Source organism: Oncorhynchus masou, chromosome 13 (genome assembly GCF_036934945.1).
Source record: "Oncorhynchus masou masou isolate Uvic2021 chromosome 13, UVic_Omas_1.1, whole genome shotgun sequence".
NCBI classification, from domain to species: Eukaryota; Metazoa; Chordata; class Actinopteri; order Salmoniformes; family Salmonidae; genus Oncorhynchus; species Oncorhynchus masou.
In genome coordinates this window covers 9,657,108-9,675,882 of record NC_088224.1, presented here as the reverse complement: position 1 = coordinate 9,675,882, position 18,775 = coordinate 9,657,108, and the positions used below count along the sequence as shown (strand labels likewise).

Below are 18,775 nucleotides of genomic sequence, written 5' to 3'. Positions count from 1 at the left end.
CACCACCCCTATAACATACATAATGACATTACCACCCCTATAACATACATAATGACATCACCACCCCTATAACATACATAATGACATCACCACCCCTATAACATATATAACGTAGGTGCACCACTCTCACTTTTAATGTATTTCAGACTCTCTATCTGAAGATATGACATCTGGAATGTCATTACCTTCTAGGCTACTGCTCTGTGGTATATGAGCTCTTTATACACCATTATCTCTCTCTGGGTTTCTCTCAGCTTGTCAACATGCAACTGCATTATTCATCTTGATGTGCCATGATCCGTCGCTCTGCGTGAGGTGCCACAATCTCTCGCCTCGCCAACCAAGCGCCGTCTGCTGATCCTGAAGACGAGTCTATTGACTTTGTGAACTGAACTCCTCATGTTACGCCAGGGAGCAGCTGGGGGGGGGGGTGTGTGTGTGAGAGAGAGAGAGAGAGACAGAGAGAGAGAGACAGAGACAGAGACAGAGACAGACATACAGAGAGAGAGAGAGAGAGACAGAGACAGAGACAGAGACAGACATACAGAGAGAGAGAGAGAGAGAGAGAGAGAGAGACAAAGACAGAGACAGAGACAGAGACAGAGACAGACATACAGAGAGAGAGAGAGAGAGACAGAGACAGACATACAGAGAGAGAGACAGAGACAGAGACAGAGACAGACATACAGAGAGAGAGAGAGAGAGAGAGAGAGACAGAGACAGACATACAGAGAGAGAGAGAGAGAGAGAGAGAGAGAGAGAGAGAGAGAGAGACAGAGAGAGAGAGACAGAGACAGACATACAGAGAGAGAGAGAGAGAGAGAGAGAGAGAGAGAGAGAACATAAAGCCCTTGAATTGAATTGAATTGAATTGAGAGAGAGAGAGCACATCAGGAAAAAGCTCTTTCTCTGTGACAACTCCTCCATCCTGAGTGAGTCTGATCTCACCTCTTCAAACTCACCTCCCCCCCCCCCGTCCCCCCGTCTCCCCCGTCCCCCAGCACTGAACACACCCAGGTCCCACAACTTCTCCTCCATCATTGTGAGGGATAAATTCACAGAGCTGGAGAAAGACATGGTGCTCAGAGAGCTCGTCCCCAAACTCCATACAGAACAAACCCACAAAACTGATCAGCACACTTCCACTTTCACCGACGCACAAGTTGTCATCTCCACCCTGCTACCAGGAAAATACTTTCACCTTGCCACCATACAGTTTTTGAATGTAAGCATATTTTGCGAGACTGTGCCTCAATACCTAATCTCTACCTGGCCCACCACTCCACCCTGGACTTGAACAGCTTGTGGTATAGGGCTCTGAGGGATTCTAGAACAACATGATGATTCTGCTCTCTCTACAAGGCAGCAATCCCAACCTTTGCCAGGACCCTGAAGGACGTCAGACCTCCCAGACCTGCAAGACCGCCTACTGAAGTACCTGCACCGAGAGAACCCATGCCAGGAGGACCTACACCCAGACCACAGCATCACCAGCCACACCCAACCAGCTAAGACCACCCCAAGCAAACCCTGGCCACACCCTTTATAGACCTCCCCATTCTAGATATATGCCCTATCTGCCCACCCCATGCCCCCCACACCAGTGGCAAGGGCCTCAACATGACAGCAGGACATATGCCCAGGCCGTGAGCAGAGCAACAGTCCAAACCCCCACTATTAGAGCATGTGCTACAAGTGGGAGATGCTATGGTGACAAGCGAGCTGAGATAAGGAGGGACTTTACCTAGCAGGGTCTTGTAGATGACATGGAGCCAGTGGGTTTGGCGACGAGTATGAAGCGAGGGCCAGCCAAGGAGAGCGTACATGTCTCAATGGTGGGTAGTATATGGGGCATTGGTGACAAAACGGATTGCACTGTGATAGACTGCATCCAATTTGTTGTGTAGGGTATTGGAAGCTATTTTGTAAATGACATCGCCGTAGTCGAGGATTGGTAGGATGGTCAGTTTTACAAGGGTATGTTTGGCAGCATGAGTGAAGGATGCTTTGTTGCGAAATAGGAAGCCAATTCTAGATTTAACTTTGGATTGGAGATATTTGATATGGGTCTGGAAGGAGAGTTTACAGTCTAACCAGACACCTAAGTAGTTGTAGTTGTCCACGTATTCTAAATCAGAGCCGTGCAGAGTAGTGATGTTGGACAGGCGGGCAGGTGCGGGTAGCGATCGGTTGAAGAGCATGCATTTAGTTTTACTTGTATTTAAGAGCAATTGGAGGCCACGGAAGGAGAGTTGTATGGCATTGAAGCTTGCCTGGAGGGTTGTTAACACAGTGTCAAAAGAAGGGCCAGAAGTATACAGAATGGTGTCGTCTGCGTAAAGGTGGATCAGAGACTCACCAGCAGCAAGAGCGACCTCATTGATGTATACAGAGAAGAGAGTCGGTCCAAGAATTGAACCCTGTGGCACCCCCATAGAGACTGCCAGAGGTCCGGACAGCAGACCCTCCGATTTGACAAACTGAAGTCTATCAGAGAAGTAGTTGGTGAACCAGGCGAGGCAATCATTTGAGAAACCAAGGCTGTCGAGTCTGCCGATGAGGATGTGGTGATTGACAGAGTCGAAAGCTTTGGCCAGATCAATGAACACAGCTGCACTGTAATGTTTCTTATCGATGGCGGTTAAGATATCGTTTAGGACCTTGAGCGTGGCTGAGGTGCACCCATGACCAGCTCTGAAACCAGATTGCATAGCAGAGAAGGTATGGTGAGATTCGAAATGGTCGGTAATCTGTTTGTTGACTTGGCTTTCGAAGACCTTAGAAAGGCATGGTAGGATAGATATAGGTCTGTAGCAGTTTGGGTCAAAAGTGTCCCCCCCTTTGAAGAGGGGGATGACCGCAGCTGCTTTCCAATCTTTGGGGATCTCAGACGACACGAAAGAGAGGTTGAACAGGCTAGTAATAGGGGTGGCAACAATTTCAGCTGTTGACCGGGGTAGGAGTAGCCAGGTGGAAAGCATGGCCAGCCGTAGAAAAATGCTTATTGAAATTCTCAATTATGGTGGATTTATCAGTGGTGACAGTGTTTCCTATCTTCAGTGCAGTGGGCAGCTGGGAGGAGGTGTTCTTATTCTACAGTGTCCCAGAACTTTTTTGAGTTAGTGTTGCAGGACGCAAATTTCTGCTTGAAAAGCTAGCCTTGGCTTTTCTAACTGCCTGTGTATAATGGTTTCTAGCTTCCCTGAACAGCTGCATATCACGGGGGCTGTTCGATGCTAATGCAGAACGCCACAGGATGTTTTTGTGTTGGTTAAGGGCAGTCAGGTCTGGGGAGAACCAAGGGCTATATCTGTTCCTGATTCTAAATTTCTTGAATGGGGCATGTTTATTTAAGATGGTTAGGAAGGCATTTAAAAAAAATAGCCAGGCATCCTCTACTGACGGGATGAGATCAATATCCTTCCAGGATACCCCGGCCAGGTCGATTAGAAAGGCCTGCTCGCTGAAGTGTTTCAGGGAGCGTTTTACAGTGATGAGTGGAGGTCGTTTGACCGCTGACCCATTACGGATGCAGGCAATGAGGCAGTGATCGCTGAGATCTTGGTTGAAGACAGCAGAGGTGTATTTAGAGGGCAAGTTGGTTAGGATGATATCTATGAGGGTGCCCGTGTTTAAGGCTTTGGGGAGGTACCTGGTAGGTTCATTGATAATTTGTGTGAGATTGAGGGCATCAAGTTTAGATGGCTGGGGTGTTAAGCATGTTCCAGATTAGGTCGCCTACCAGCACAAGTGTAGCTGGGACCCTTTGGATTGCCAACAGAGGAAGATCTTCAAAGATAAGTGATGTATTTTATTGCTATTTCTTACTTTCGTGACGCCTCTGCTTGGTTGGGAAATGTTTGTATCCTTTTGTATGCAGGGCGCAGATCACACAGGGCTGCTTGGAGTCCCCTTCATGAATAGGCCTCGACCCGACTCCATTCATCTGTCCTCAGACAATCGGTATGCTTTCACCATAAAGTATTTTACAAATCTGAAAAAAAACAGCTGGATTATCAAGTTCATCTTTTAACCTATGTATAACACTTTTATTTTCATGTTTATTAGTTTATTATTACTATTTTTGTAATATCGACAACATTATGTTGTCGAGGTGGGACACTGGCGTCCCAATGAGCCCAAAGAAGATAAAGGAGATGGCCCCACTGGTTGCCCACTAGGTTACAGAGCGCTGGTAGTCCCATCCACCAAACTACCAGGTGTGAACAGGGAAGAGACTCAGGGGGTATGCTAATTCGGTATAGAGAAGACCTAACCCACTCTATTAAATTAGTCAAAACAGGAACATTTTACATCTGGCTAGAAATTAATAAGGAAATTATCACAACTGAAAAAAATAGAGGGGGAGATTAACAATTTCCAGGCCGAGGGACATGTACTAGTCTGCGGCGACCTAAATACCGGAATGCGTAATAGTTTTTTTTAAACCCTATTAATTAAGGGAAGAAGACCAAACAAACACATAACAAAACACAGGATAGAAACCCAAAACAAAGAGCGAGGAGTACCTCGAATAAATAACGCACGCACAATGATTAACCCACGGGACGAGACCCGTAATCATCTGCGCAATCCTCAATGGAACGAAAGCCAAAACACACAGCGCAGGTAATCACACACACCAACGGACATTGTAATAATAATGGACAGCCCAATGGAAACCAAAGGGCACACTTATACAAGTACTAATCAGTGGAAATAGGGAAGAGGTGTGCGTAATGAAAGTTCCGGAGGGATCCATGACAGTTCCAGGGTTTTTCTTTATTTTTACTAACTCATGAAGCTGGTTGAGAGAAAGCCAAGCGTGTGCAAAGCTGTCATCAAGGCAAAGATTGGGTACTTTGAAGAATTTCAAATATATTTTTATTTGTTTTTATTTATTTTATTTATCTTTTTTTGGTTACTACATGATTCCATATGTGTTATTTCATAGTTATGATGTCTTCAATATTACTGTACAATGTAGAAAATAGTACAAATAAAGAAAAACCCTTGAATAAGTAGGTGTGTCCAAAATTTTGACAGGTACTGTATATTTGACCTCGAAGCTTCCCTATCAAATCTAAAAATTTCAAGCAGAAAACCTAAGAAAATTAACAACAACGATAAATGGTTTGATGAAGAATACAAAAACCTAAGAAATAAATTGAGAAATCTATCCAACCTAAAACATAGAGACCCAGAAAACCTGAGTCTACGCCTTCACTATGGTGAATCACTAAAACAATAGAGAAAATACAAACCCTCCACAAACCCTCCAACCCAGAAAGGCCTGTGGGGTTGATGGTGTCCTAAATGAAATGATAAAATATACAGACCACACATTCCAAATGACTATACTTAAACTCTTTCACATCATCCTCAGCTCTACAATATTCCCCAATATTTGAAAACAAGAACCGATCACCCCAGTCCACAAAAGTGGAGACAAATCTGACCTCCATAACTACCGTGGAATATGCGTCAATAGAAACCTTGGGAAAATCCTCCGCATTATCATTAACAGCAGACTCGTACATTTCCTCAATAAAAACAATGTACTGAGCCAATGTCAAATTGACCTTTTACCAAATTACCATACGATAGACCACTTATTCACTCTGCACACTCCAATTGGCAAACAAACAAACCAAAACAAAGGCAATGTCTTCTCATGCTTTGGACCCCACTCCATAATTGTCTCAGTCCCCCTCCTTAGCGTCCCTTGAGTGGCGACCCTCGCCGCTAACCTTGGCTTAGGAACCCTAACAACGGGCCACACTGGACTTAGGGGCAGCTCCGGACTGAGGGGCAGCTCGGGACTGAGGAAGCTCAGGACTGAGAAGAAGCTCAGGACTGAGAAGAAGGTCAGGACTGAGAAGAAGCTCAGGCAGGTTGATGAATCGAGCAGAACCTGGCAGGCTGGCTGTTCCGGCAGATCCTGGCTGACTGGCGGTTCCGGCAGATCCTGGCTGAATGGCGGTTCCGGCAGATCCTGGCTGACTGGCGGTCCGGCAGACCCTGGCTGACTGGCGGTTCTGACAGACCCTGGCTGACTGGCGGTTCCGGCAGACCCTGGCTGACTGGCGGTTCCGGCAGATCCTGGCTGAATGGCGGATCCTGGCTGAATGGCGGATCCTGGCTGAATGGCGGATCCTGGCTGAATGGCGGATCCTGGCTGAATGGCGGATCCTGGCTGAATGGCGGATCCTGACTGAATGGCGGATCCTGGCTGAATGGCGGATCCTGGCTGACTGGCAGTTCTGGCAGATCCTGGCTGAATGGCGGATCTGGCGGCGCTGGGCAGACTGGCGGACTGGCGGTGCTGAGCAGACTGGCGGCGCTGGGCAGACTGGCAGCACTGGCGGCGCTGGGCAGACTGGCGGCGCTAGGCAGACTGATGGCACTGGGCAGACTGGTGGCGCTGGGCAGACTGGTGGTACTGGGTAGACTGGCGGCGCTGGGCAGACTGGTGGCACTGACGGCGCTGGGCAGACTGGCGGCGCTGGCGGCGCTGGGCAGACTGGCGGCGCTGGCGTTGCTGGGCAGACTGGCGGCGCTAGGCAGACTGGTGGCACTGAGCAGACTGGCGGCGCTGGGCAGACTGGCGGCGCTGGCGGCGCTGGGCAGACTGGCGGCGCTGGCGTTGCTGGGCAGACTGGCGGCGCTGGGCAGACTGGTGGAGCTGTCGGCGCTGGGCAGACTGGCGGCGCTGGCGGCGCTGGGCAGACTGGCGGCGCTGGCGGCGCTGGGCAGACGGGTAGCTCAGGCGGCGCTGGACAGAGAAGCTCTGGCGCCTCTGGACTGAGGGGCTCTGGCGCCTCTGGACTGAGGGGCTCTGGCGCCTCTGGACTGAGGGGCGGAAACTCTGGTAGCGCCGGACAGGCGGGAGCACCTGTGTTGATGGGACGGAGAGACAGCCTGGTGCGGGGTGCCGGCACTGGTGGTACCGGGCTGGGGACACACACCTGAGGGCGAATGCCTTGCATACTACGCCAAATCAACTCCTCTCTCTCTTCACACTCCCCCAATTCTATTAACACCTCCTCGAGTGTCTCCTCATCTCCCATCCGTTCACTCTCCTCCATTCTGTCCAATAACTCCTCGACCCTCTCAGACTCAGCCCTCAGCTTTGCTGATAGCTCCGATAACATCCATGGCTCCTTACGGTTAACAGGGGGAGTTGGCTCAGGTCTGGCTCCTGACTCTGCCACACTCTCCCTGTGCCCCCCCCAAGAAATGTTTGGGGGTGCCTCTCGGGCTTCCAGCCGCTCTGCCGTGCTAGCTCCTCATAATGCCGCCTCTCTGCCTTTGCTGCCTCCAGCTCGGCTTTGGGGCGGCAATATTCCCCTGGCCCTGCCCAGGGTCCTTTCCCGTCAAGGATCTCCTCCCAAGTCCACTTCTCCAAATAGTGCAGCCTCTCCCACTGCTGCTGCTGCTGCTGCTGCTTCTCCTGCTGCTGCTTCTGCTGCTGCTGCTGCTGCTTCTCCTGCTGCTGCTTCTGCTGCTGCCTCTGTTGCTTCTCCTGCAGCTGCTTCTGCTGCTGCTGCTGTTGCTCCTGCTGCACCTGTCGCTTCTCCTGCTGTTGATGTTGCTGCTGCCTCTGTTTACCACGCCGCTTGGTCCTTGCTTGGTGGGTGATTCTGTAATGGTTTTCTTGTGGGGAAAGAGAGGCGGACCAAAATGCAGCGTGGTTAGTTTTGTGCATCTTTAATAAAGATGAAAGTACTACAATCTACAAAACAAGAAACGTGCAAAAACCAAACCAGTCCTATCTGGTGCCACAAACACAAAGACAGGAACAATCACCCACAAAACACAACACAAAACAGGCTACCTAAATATGGTTCCCAATCAGAGACAATGACTAACAACTGCCTCTGATTGAGAACCATAGCAGGCCTAACATAGAAATGGACAAACCAGACACACAACATAGAATGCCCACCCAGCTCACGTCCTGACCAACACTAAAACAAGGAAAACACACGAACGATGGTCAGAACGTGACATGATGCTTCTATCCCTAACCAAGAAGGGCCTGCAGCAGCACCTAGATCTTCTGCACAGATTACATTAGTCACGGGCCCTGACAGCAAATATCAGTGAGACAAAAATAGTGGTGTTCCAAAAAAGGTCCAGTTGCCAGAACCACGAATACAAATTCCATCTAGACATCGTTTTCCTAGAGCTCACAAAAAAAACGATACATACCTCGGCCTAAACATCAGCTCCACAGGTAACTTCCTCAAAGCCGTGAACGTTTTGAGAGACAAGGCAGGAAGGTCCTTCTATGCCCTCAAAAGGAACATAAAATTCAACAAACCAATTAGGATTTGGCTAATAATACTTGAATCAGTTATAGAACCCATTGCCCTGTGAGGTCTGGGGTCCGTTTACCAACCTGGAATTCACAAAATGGGGAGAAGCACCCCAAAATTGTCAGATATCTCCAAAAGGAGATGTGCGTGTGGAGTCAGGCGCAGGAGAAAGCAAGTTTCTGAAAAGGGGCGTTTAATAAACAAGGTCCAAAGTCCAGGAAAAACAGGACTAACACAGTAGCCTCAAACCAACTGTACAACAGAACCTAAAAACACAACACAGAACTGAACGACAGCAAACAAAACAATCCCACACAAATCCCGGAAGAAATGGCGAGATTTAAATACCCCCACTAATTACCCAAAATACAACACAGGTGACACATAAGACAGACATAGCCAAATGAAAGTAAAAAAGGATCGGTGGAAGCTGTTAGACTGGCGACGACGAGCGCCGAGCACCGCCTGAACAGGGAGAGGAGCCACCTTCGGTGGAAGCTATTAGACCGGCGACGACGAGCGCCGAGCATCGCCTGAACAGGGAGAGGAGACACCTTCGGTGGAAGCTATTAGACCGGCGACGACGAGCGCCGAGCACCGCCTGAACAGGGAGAGGAGACACCTTCGGTGGAAGCTATTAGACCGGCGACGACGAGCGCCGAGCATCGCCTGAACAGGGAGAGGAGACACCTTCGGTGGAAGCTATTAGACCGGCGACGACGAGCGCCGAGCACCGCCTGAACAGGGAGAGGAGACACCTTCGGTGGAAGCTATTAGACCGGCGAAGACGAGCGCCGAGCATCGCCTGAACAGGGAGAGGAGACACCTTCGGTGGAAGCTATTAGACCGGCGACGACGAGCGCAGAGCACCGCCTGAACAGGGAGAGGAGACACCTTCGGTGGAAGCTATTAGACCGGCGACGACGAGCGCCGAGCATCGCCTGAACAGGGAGAGGAGACACCTTCGGTGGAAGCTATTAGACCGGCGACGACGAGCGCCGAGCACCGCCTGAACAGGGAGAGGAGCCACCGTCGGTGGAAGCTATTAGACCGGCGACGACGAGCGCCGAGCATCGCCTGAACAGGGAGAGGAGCCACCTTCGGTGGAAGCTATTAGACCGGCGACGACGAGAGCCGAGCACCGCCTGAACAGGGAGAGGAGACACCTTCGGTGGAAGCTATTAGACCGGCGACGACGAGCGCCGAGCATCGCCTGAACAGGGAGAGGAGCCACCTTCGGTGGAAGCTATTAGACCGGCGACGACGAGTGCCGAGCACCGCCTGAACAGGGAGAGGAGCCACCTTCGGTGGAAGCTATTAGACCGGCGACGACGAGCGCCGAGCACCGCCTGACAAGGGAGAAGAGCCACCTTCGGTGGAAGCTGTTAGACCGACAACGAGCGCCGAGCACCGCCTGAACAGGTGGAAGCTATTAGACCGGCGATGCCGAGCACCGAGCACCGCCTTAACAGGGAGAGGAGCAACCTTCGGTGGAAGCTATTAGACCGGCGACGACGAGCGCCGAGCACCGCCTGAACAGGGAGAGGAGACACCTTCGGTGGAAGCTATTAGACCGGCGACGACGAGCGCCGAGCACCGCCTGAACAGGGAGAGGAGCCACCTTCGGTGGAAGCTATTAGACCGGCGACGACGAGTGCCGAGCACCGCCTGAACAGGGAGAGGAGCCACCTTCGGTGGAAGCTATTAGACCGGCGACGACGAGCACCGAGCACCGCCTTAACAGAGAGAGGAGCCACCTTTGGTGGAAGCTATTAGACCGGCGACGACGAGCGCCGAGCACCGCCTGAACAGGGAGAGGAGCCACCTTCGGTGGAAGCTATTAGACCGGCGACGACGAGTGCCGAGCACCGCCTGAACAGGGAGAGGAGCCACCTTCGGTGGAAGCTATTAGACCGGCGACGACGAGCGCCGAGCACCGCCTGAACAGGGAGAGGAGCCACCTTCGGTGGAAGCTATTAGACCGGCGACGACGAGTGCCGAGCACCGCCTGAACAGGGAGAGGAGCCACCTTCAGTGGAAGTCGTGATATAAATATCCTCCGTGTACAACGTAAAACACCAAATAATGCCTGCAGAGCAGAATTAGACCGAGACCCGCTAATGATCAAAATCCAGAAAAGAGACGTTAAATTCTACAACCACCTAAAAGGAAACGATTCCCAAACCTTCCATAACAAAGCCATCACCTACAGAGAAATTAAACTGGAGAAGAGTCCCCTAAGAAAGCTGGTCCTTGGGCTCTGTTCACAAACACAAACACACCCCACAGAGCCCCAGGACAGCAACACAATTAGACCCAACCAAATCACGAGAAAACATAAAGATAATTTCTTGACCTAGAATGCTATTTGGCCCTAAACAGAGAGTACACATTGGCAGAATACCTGATCACTGTGACTGACCCAAAATTAAGGAAAGCTTTGAATATGTACAGACTCAGTGAGCATAGCCTTGCTATTGAGAAAGGCCTCCGTGGGCAGACATGGCTCTCAAGAGAAGACAGGCTATGTGCTCACTGCACACAAAATGAGGTGGAAACTGAGCTGCACTTTCCAACCTCCTGCCAAATGTATGACCATATTAGAGATGCATATTTCCTTCAGATTACACAGATCTACCAAGAATTTGAAAACAAATCCAATTTTGATAAACTCCCATATCTACTGGGTGAAATTCCACAGTGTGACATCACAGCAAGATTTGTGACCTGTTGCCATGAGAAAAGCGCAACCAGTGAAGAACAAACACCATTGTAAATACAGTCTATATACAGTGTACTTTAACTATTTGCACATCATTACAACACTGTATATAGACGTGGTATGACATTGGAAATGTTGTTTACTTTTGGAACTTTTGTGAGTGTAATGTTTACTGTTAATCTGCTATTTTATTATTATCTATTTCACTTGCTTTGACAATGTTTCCCATGCCAATAAAGCCCTTAAATTGAATTGAAATTGATTTGAGAGAGAGAGTGAGGAGAGAGAGCAGGGGGGAGAGGAGAAAGAGAGAGAAACTGTAATGATAGTGGTTCTGCCTCGGTAGCTTCTTCATTCCATAATGACGGAATGGATTAACTCTGCAGTCTCTACACAGAGCCTCAGTGGTTGGCCTGTCTGTGTGGGGTGATTGGTGACAGCCACTGGCTGTAGAAAATACACACCCAGAGCAGCAGGCCATAATATGGTCATATAACAGGAGACTTTATCCAGAGTGCTGAGAGAGAGAGAGAGAGAGAGGGAGGGAGAGAGAGAGAGAGAGAGAGAGAGAGAGAGAGAGAGAGAGGGAGAGAGGGAGAGAGTTGTGAGGGAGAGAGAGAGATGTGAGAGAGTGTGAGGGAGAGAGGAGAGAGAGAGAGAGAGAGAGAGAGAGAGAGAGAGAGAGAGAGAGGAGAGAGAGAGAGAGAGAGAGAGAGGGAGATGTGAGGGGGAGAGAGAGAGAGGGAGAGAGAGAGAGAGAGAGAGAGAGAGAGAGGAGAGAGAGAGATGTGAGGGAGAGAGGGAGGGAGAGAGAGAGAGAGAGTGAGAGGGATAGAGGTGTGTTTTGCATGTTCCCTCTGTAAATATCCTACTATCTGATATGGGTACACTGTGTTCCCTCTGTAAATATCCTACTATCTGATAGTGGGTACACTGTGTTCCCTCTGTAAATATCCTACTATCTGATAGTGGGTACACTGTGTTCCCTCTGTAAATATCCTACTATCTGATAGTGGGTACACTGTGTTCCCTCTGTAAATATCCTACTATCTAATATGGGTACACTGTGTTCCCTCTGTAAATATCCTACTATCTGATAGTGGGTACACTGTTTTCCCTCTGTAAATATCCTACTATCTGATATGGGTACACTGTGTTCCCTCTGTAAATATCCTACTATCTGATATGGGTACACTGTGTTCCCTCTGTAAATATCCTGCTATCTGATAGTGGGATCAGATGGTCTTGAGTCACAACGATCACACGAATTTAAAGGTGCTTCACACAGGATTTTTTATTGAATTGTCTGTACAATTCTACACTGTTTCTCAATTTCAGTTTACGTGAGAAAACAACTTTAGATTTTGGTCCACCTGCTTCAAAGCTGTAAAAACGATATTTGTTGTTATTGAAAAGATGTTTCGCAACAATTTAGATGGTACAATGGTTTTACTACACTATTCAGTGCTCGTTTTCTCACAAAAAGCTGAAATTGAACACGCCCACAGAGTCAGAACAGCTTTCTCAGTTCGACAACAGATGTCGCTCAGGCAGGGGAAATCAATAGGCGAGCATCACAGCCAATCACAACACTGTGAGTGAAACACTCATCATTCCACTTTTAGAGCCAGATATATTAGCGACCTTGTCTGAAATTGCAATGCAAAAAATTAAAAATTATCCTATGTGTTGCACCTTGAAAAACGCATTAGTGCAGTTGGGATCGAGACCAATAATCAACTGAATAAACAGTTAGATAAAGAAATAAACAAAAATGTGTTTGGCTTGGCATGACAATGAAGAGTTGAATTTGTTGAATGCAGAAACAATCCGGTAACCAAGCTTCCCTTATTCTCCTTTTATTTTGTTTCCCTAAAGGAGGGTCTATATCCCAACCGGCACCCTATTCCGTAGTGCACTACGTAGGGAATATGCTGCCATTTGGGAAGCACAGGTGATGTTTTGTTGTTGTTGGGACGTGTTGTGTCACTGGTTTAGGATATTACACACCACATGAATTATACATGGCCAGGACCAAATTAAATATTTACGTAACCCACATAATCAGGATGTGACTCAGTGTGCGTGAGAGAGTTCGTGTTCGACTTCACTCCCATCACAGCTCATTACCATTGAATGTGTTGAATTACAGAACTGAATACTGAAACGAATGTGTAGAAACCTGCCCCTCCAAAATAGTACGTTATAGGCACTCTGTGGTCAGTAGACTTGTCTCGACACTGGAAGGTTTGGAGTTTGATATTCGATACAGCCTGTGGAACTCAACAGCACCTTTGTCATTTGATTTCCACTAAACCATCACTGCCCAACTCCATGTGCTACAGGCTCACTGAAAGGCACTGCCAGAGTGTTGAGGTAAGTTTTAGGAGGAAATCTCATTATTGAAAATCTAAGCCTATTGAAGGAAACAGATACATTGAAGAAATAGGCAGGGTGTAGCCATGGTTGTTGGTAACTAGTGACAACCGGGTTCCTCTGATAACAACTGTGTTGAGGCTGTGCACCTGCGCACAGGCTCTGTATTGCAAATTGAGTGTTGATGTCAAGTGTAGATTCGCTGGTTCTGAGAGCTCGTTCTGCAATGGGACTCGAGTAAGACCGTGGCGGGGAAGCAAGCACTCCGGACAAGGTAAGATTAGAACAGCCTCTAATGAAGAGGCTCACGTTCATATGTTAATAAAATACATGTTTTGCAAAGAGTTTCTCTGGAGTTGTGAAAACGGCATTTTTTTGTAGCACGTAATTGGACAATGAGGATTGGGGGAACGAGTTTAAACACTACATTATCTTCTGTCTACCTACATTATATTCTGTCTGCCTACATTATCTTCTATCTACCTACATTATCTTCTGTCTACCTACATTATCTTCTGTCTGCCTACATTATATTCTATCTGTCTACATTATCTTCTGCCTGCATACATTATCTTATGTCTGTCTACATTATCTTCTGTATATCTACATTATCTTATTCTCCCTACATTATCTTCTGTCTGCCTACATTATCTTCTGGCTGTCTACATTATCTTCTGTCTGTCTACATTATCTTCTGTCTGTCTACATTATCTTCTGTCTGTCTACATTATCTTATGTCTACCTACATTATATTCTGTCTACCTACATTATCTTCTGTCTACCGCTGTTGGTCTGTTTTCAGCACCGCAATCGAAAACTAATTCACTGCTGCAAAATCGGTCAATTTACCGACATTTAGTCTTGCCGTCTTTAATCTGAACAAACAATGTGGAAAAAGAAGCTGAGGAATTAGCTGACGAGAACCAGTCGGGTATCTAAATGTGATACATTTAATATGTTGTGTCGCACGTCTCTCCTATTCTTGACACATCATGCACCTCAGCTCAGTGATAATAATAGATAAGCTAGTTATTTGACAGTGTTGCACACCGGGCTTCTTGTCAAGTGTTATGAGTAAGTCTCTAGTGTAGCCATTTTTGTTCTCACTAAAGCTATTCAAGTAACAAGAGAATAGCTCCTTATAGACTCAGTGTGTGTGTGTGTGTGTGTGTGTGTGTGTGTGTGTGTGTGTGTGTGTGTGTGTGTGTGTGTGTGTGTGTGTGTGTGTGTGTGTGTGTGTGTGTGTGTGTGTGTGTGTGTGTGTGTGTGTGTGTGTGTGTGTGCGTGTGAGTGACTCATCCGTGGGTGGCTATCAAACCCTTGGTTCTTGGCGTCATGGCATCATCCGACACAGACAGAGCTCTATCCTTCTAACGTTGCTTGACGAAACTGAGGTGAAGGAGACACCCAGGCAACAGGGCCCCGTTTCACAAAACACTTCTTATGCAAAAACTTAGGAAGCTTCTTAAGAAAAACAATAAGAAGTTCATAAGATAATTAGTAGGTGTAACTCCTCAACAATATGATTAAGATTTCATGTTTTTCTTATGAACTTCTGAAATGTCTTTCCTGCAGTAAAATGACCAAATCTCACTCTAGTGGCCTCATGGGTGGAATGTTTTTAATCTTTTTAATACTTTTATAATGAATAAATATTATTAAAAGAAAACTGCCAAAAATCTGGTGTTTCTATGTCAAAAGGTTTTATTATAAACTCAAAACCAAAAAAAGAAATGTCCTCACTGTCAACTGGGTTTTATTTTCAGCAAACTGAACATGTGTAAATATTCGTATGAACATAACAAGAATCAACAACAGACATTTTTTTTCTTTATTTAACCAGGCAAGTCAGTTAAGAACACATTCTTATTTTCAATGAAGGCCTGGGAACAGTGGGTTAAGTGCCTGTTCAGGGGCAGAATGACAGATTTGTACCTTGTCAGCTCGGGGGTTTGAACTCGCAATCCTTCCGATTACCCTCCAACGCTCTAACCACTAGGCTACCCTGCCACCCCTAACAGACATGTGACTAACAGACATGTGACTAACAGAAATGGAATTATGTGTCCCTGATCAAAGGGGGGTGGTCAAAATCAAAAGTAACAGTCAGTATCTGGTGTGGCCACCAGCTGCATTAAGTACTGCAGTGCATCTACTCCTCATGGACTGCACCAGATTTGCCAGTTTTTGCTGTGAGATGTTGCCCCACTCTTCCACCAAGGCACCTGCAAGTTCTCGGACATTTCTGGGGGGAATGGCCCTAGCCCTCACCCTTCAATCCAACAGGTCCCAGACGTGCTCAATGGGATTGAGATCCGGGCCCTTCGTTGGCCATGGCAGAACAGTGACATTCCTGTCTTGCAGGAAATCACGCCAGAACGAGCAATATAGCTGGTGGCATTGTCATGCTGGAGGGTCATGACAGTCTGAGCACTGCTGGAGGGATTGTGCATTCCTGGTGTAAGTCAGGCAGTTGTTGTTGCCATCCTGTACCTGTCCCGCAGGTGTGATGTTCGGATGTACCGATCCTGTGCAGGTGTTGTTACACGTGGTCTGGCACTGCGAGGACGATCAGCTGTCCATCCTGTCTCCCTGTAGTCTTATGCGTCTCACAGTACGGACATTGCAATTTATTACCCTGGCCACATCTGCAGTCCTCATGTCTCCTTGCAGCATGCCTAAGGCACGTTCACGCAGATGAGCAGGGACCCTGGGCATCTTTGTTTTTGTTTTTTTCAGAGTCAGTAGAAAGGCCTCTTTAGTGTCCTAAGTTTTCATAACTGTGACCTTAATTGCCTACCGTCTGTAAGCAGTTAGTGGCTTAACGACCGTTCCACAGGTGTATGTTCATTATTTGTTTATGGTTCATTGAACAAGCAGGAAACCGTGTTTAAACCTTTACAACAAAGATCTGTGAAGTTATTTAGATTTTTACAAATTATGTTTGAAAGACAGGGTCCTGAAAAAGGGAGTTTATTTCAGTCTCCTTTGATGTATAGTACCAGTCAAAAGTTTGGACACACCTACTCATTCCAAGGTTTTTCTTTATTTTTACTCTTTTCTACATTGTAGAATAATAGTGAAGACATTAAAACTATGAAATAACACATATGGAATCATGTAGTAGCCAAAAATTTTAAACAAATCTAAATATATTTGAGATTCTTCAAAGTAGCCACCCTTTGTATTGATGATTGCCAAGTGTTTTCAAAGCTTTTTTTCTCAACCAGCTTCATGAGGTAGTCACATGGAATGATTTTCCAACCGTCTTGAAGGAGTTACCACATATGCTGAGCACTTGTTGGCTGCTTTTCCTTCACTCTGCAGTCCAACTCATCCCAAACCATCTCAATTGGGTTTGTGGTCGGGTGGTTGTGGAGGCCAGGTCATCACTCTCCTTCTTGGTCAAATAGCTTCCATTTTCGTAACAGACATTTGCTTCTGTTTCTACACCCCAGATCACAAGCAAACACAGTTGACTTTCATAGCAGCCACATACAAACAGCATGGTCACTTTGCTCGTTAATTTCTTCTCATATCTATGTGCTCTCCTCCTCTCACCTTTTCCCTTCACTTGTGGGCTTCAGTGCATAACACATCAGCAGTCTGTGACCAGTCAAAATAACCTTTCCAAGACAAACGTTCATATCATATCCACTAACCGCTACACACAGCCTACATCATTGTCACCATATTAACTAACGTCATAGTCAACATAGCTACTAGAACGGGGCGGCAGGGTAGCCTAGTGGTTAGAGCGTTGGACTAGTAACCGGAAGGTTGTGAGTTCAAACCCCGAGCCGACAAGGTACAAATCTGTCGTTCTGCCCCTGAACAGGCAGTTAACCCACTGTTCCCAGGCCGTCATTGAAAATAAGAATGTGTTCTTAACTGACTTGCCTGGTTAAAAAAAAAAAAAAAAAAAAAAAAGGTAAAAATTAACTTGTAAGTCGCTCTGGATAAGAGCGTCTGCTAAATGACTTAAATGTAAATGTAGAACGAATGCGTTATTAAACAGCAGTTTAGCAGTTACATCGTCGGTCCTCGGTGTCAAGAAATTAATAAAACCAAAAGCTTACTTGGAAGCGTTCCAGTGTTGGATAGCCATAGCCAGCTAGCTAACATAGCATCCATCTCTGTTGGATAGCCATAGACGGCTAGCTCACATAGCATCCCTCTCTGTTGTATAGCCATAGCCCGCTAGCTAACATAGCATCCCTCTCTGTTGGATAGCCATAGCCAGCTTGCTAACATAGCATCCCTCTCTGTTGGATAGCCATAGCCAGCTAGCTAACATAGCATCCCTCTCCGTTGGATAACCATAGCCAGCTCGCTAACATAGCATCCCTCTCTGTTGGATAGCCATAGCCAGCTAGCTAAAATAGCATCCCTCTCTGTTGGATAGCCATAGCCAGCTAGCTAACATAGCATCCCTCTCTGTTGGATAGCCATAGCCCGCTAGCTAACATAGCATCCCTCTCTGTTGGATAGCCATAGCCCGCTAGCTAACATAGCATCCCTCTCTGTTGGATAGCCATAGCCAGCAAGCTAACATAGCATCCCTCTCTGTTGGATAGCCATAGCCCGCTAGCTAACATAGCATCCCTCTCTGTTTGAGCCAGGTGTTTGAGTAGGCTAAACTAGCTAGCTGCATTCGCTAGCTAATTAAGTGAAAGCAAATGTTTGTTTTTTAAATACAACAAAATATAGCTAGCTCTCTCTCAATTCAATTCAAGGGGCTTTATTCAAGGGGCTTTATTTTTTCTTCTCTCTCTCTCTTGCTTCTCCATTTTGGAAGAATTTAATTTGTTCAACTATTGTCTTTTTCTTTCTTTGAGTCAACGACTCCCCACATTTTATGCACTGCATTGCTAGCTAGCTGTAGCTTATGCTTTCAGTACTAGATTCATTCTCTGTTCCTTTGATTGGGTGCACAACATGTCAGTTCATGCTGCAAGAGCTCTGATAGGTTGGAGGACATCCTCCGGAAGTTGTCATTATTTGCTGTTTAAGTCTATGGAAGGGGGTGAGAACCATGAGCCTCCTAGGTTTTGTATTGAAGTCAATGTACCCAGAGGAGAACGGATACTATCTGTCCTCCGGCTACACCATGGTGCTACCCTACAGAGTGCTGTTGAGGCTACTGTAGACCTTCATTGCGTAACAGTGTGTTTTAATAAATTATTTGGTGACGTGAATATATTTAGTATACTTTTATCTAAAAATGAAAACTTTCACTATTTTTCTGAAATTCACTGAGCAGGATGGTTCTCCCCTTCTTCCTCTGAGGAGGCTTCACTGGTAGTCTACAGACTAAAGTAGGAGACAAGGAGACAGTTGCTGTTGGTTGTCTACA

At 47.0% G+C, this 18,775-nt stretch overlaps 1 protein-coding gene across 1 annotated transcript in view; it reads left to right on the top strand.

The window, feature by feature from the left end:
* Positions 1–13,164: 13,164 nt before the first annotated feature.
* LOC135551637 (neurensin-1-like) overlaps positions 13,165–18,775 on the top strand; it is an 8,092-nt gene continuing 2,481 nt past the window's right edge. Inside the window, exon 1 of the mRNA XM_064982821.1 lies at positions 13,165–13,419. The gene's annotated coding sequence lies outside the window, so the exon portion shown is untranslated. The remainder of the gene's footprint in view (positions 13,420–18,775) is intronic.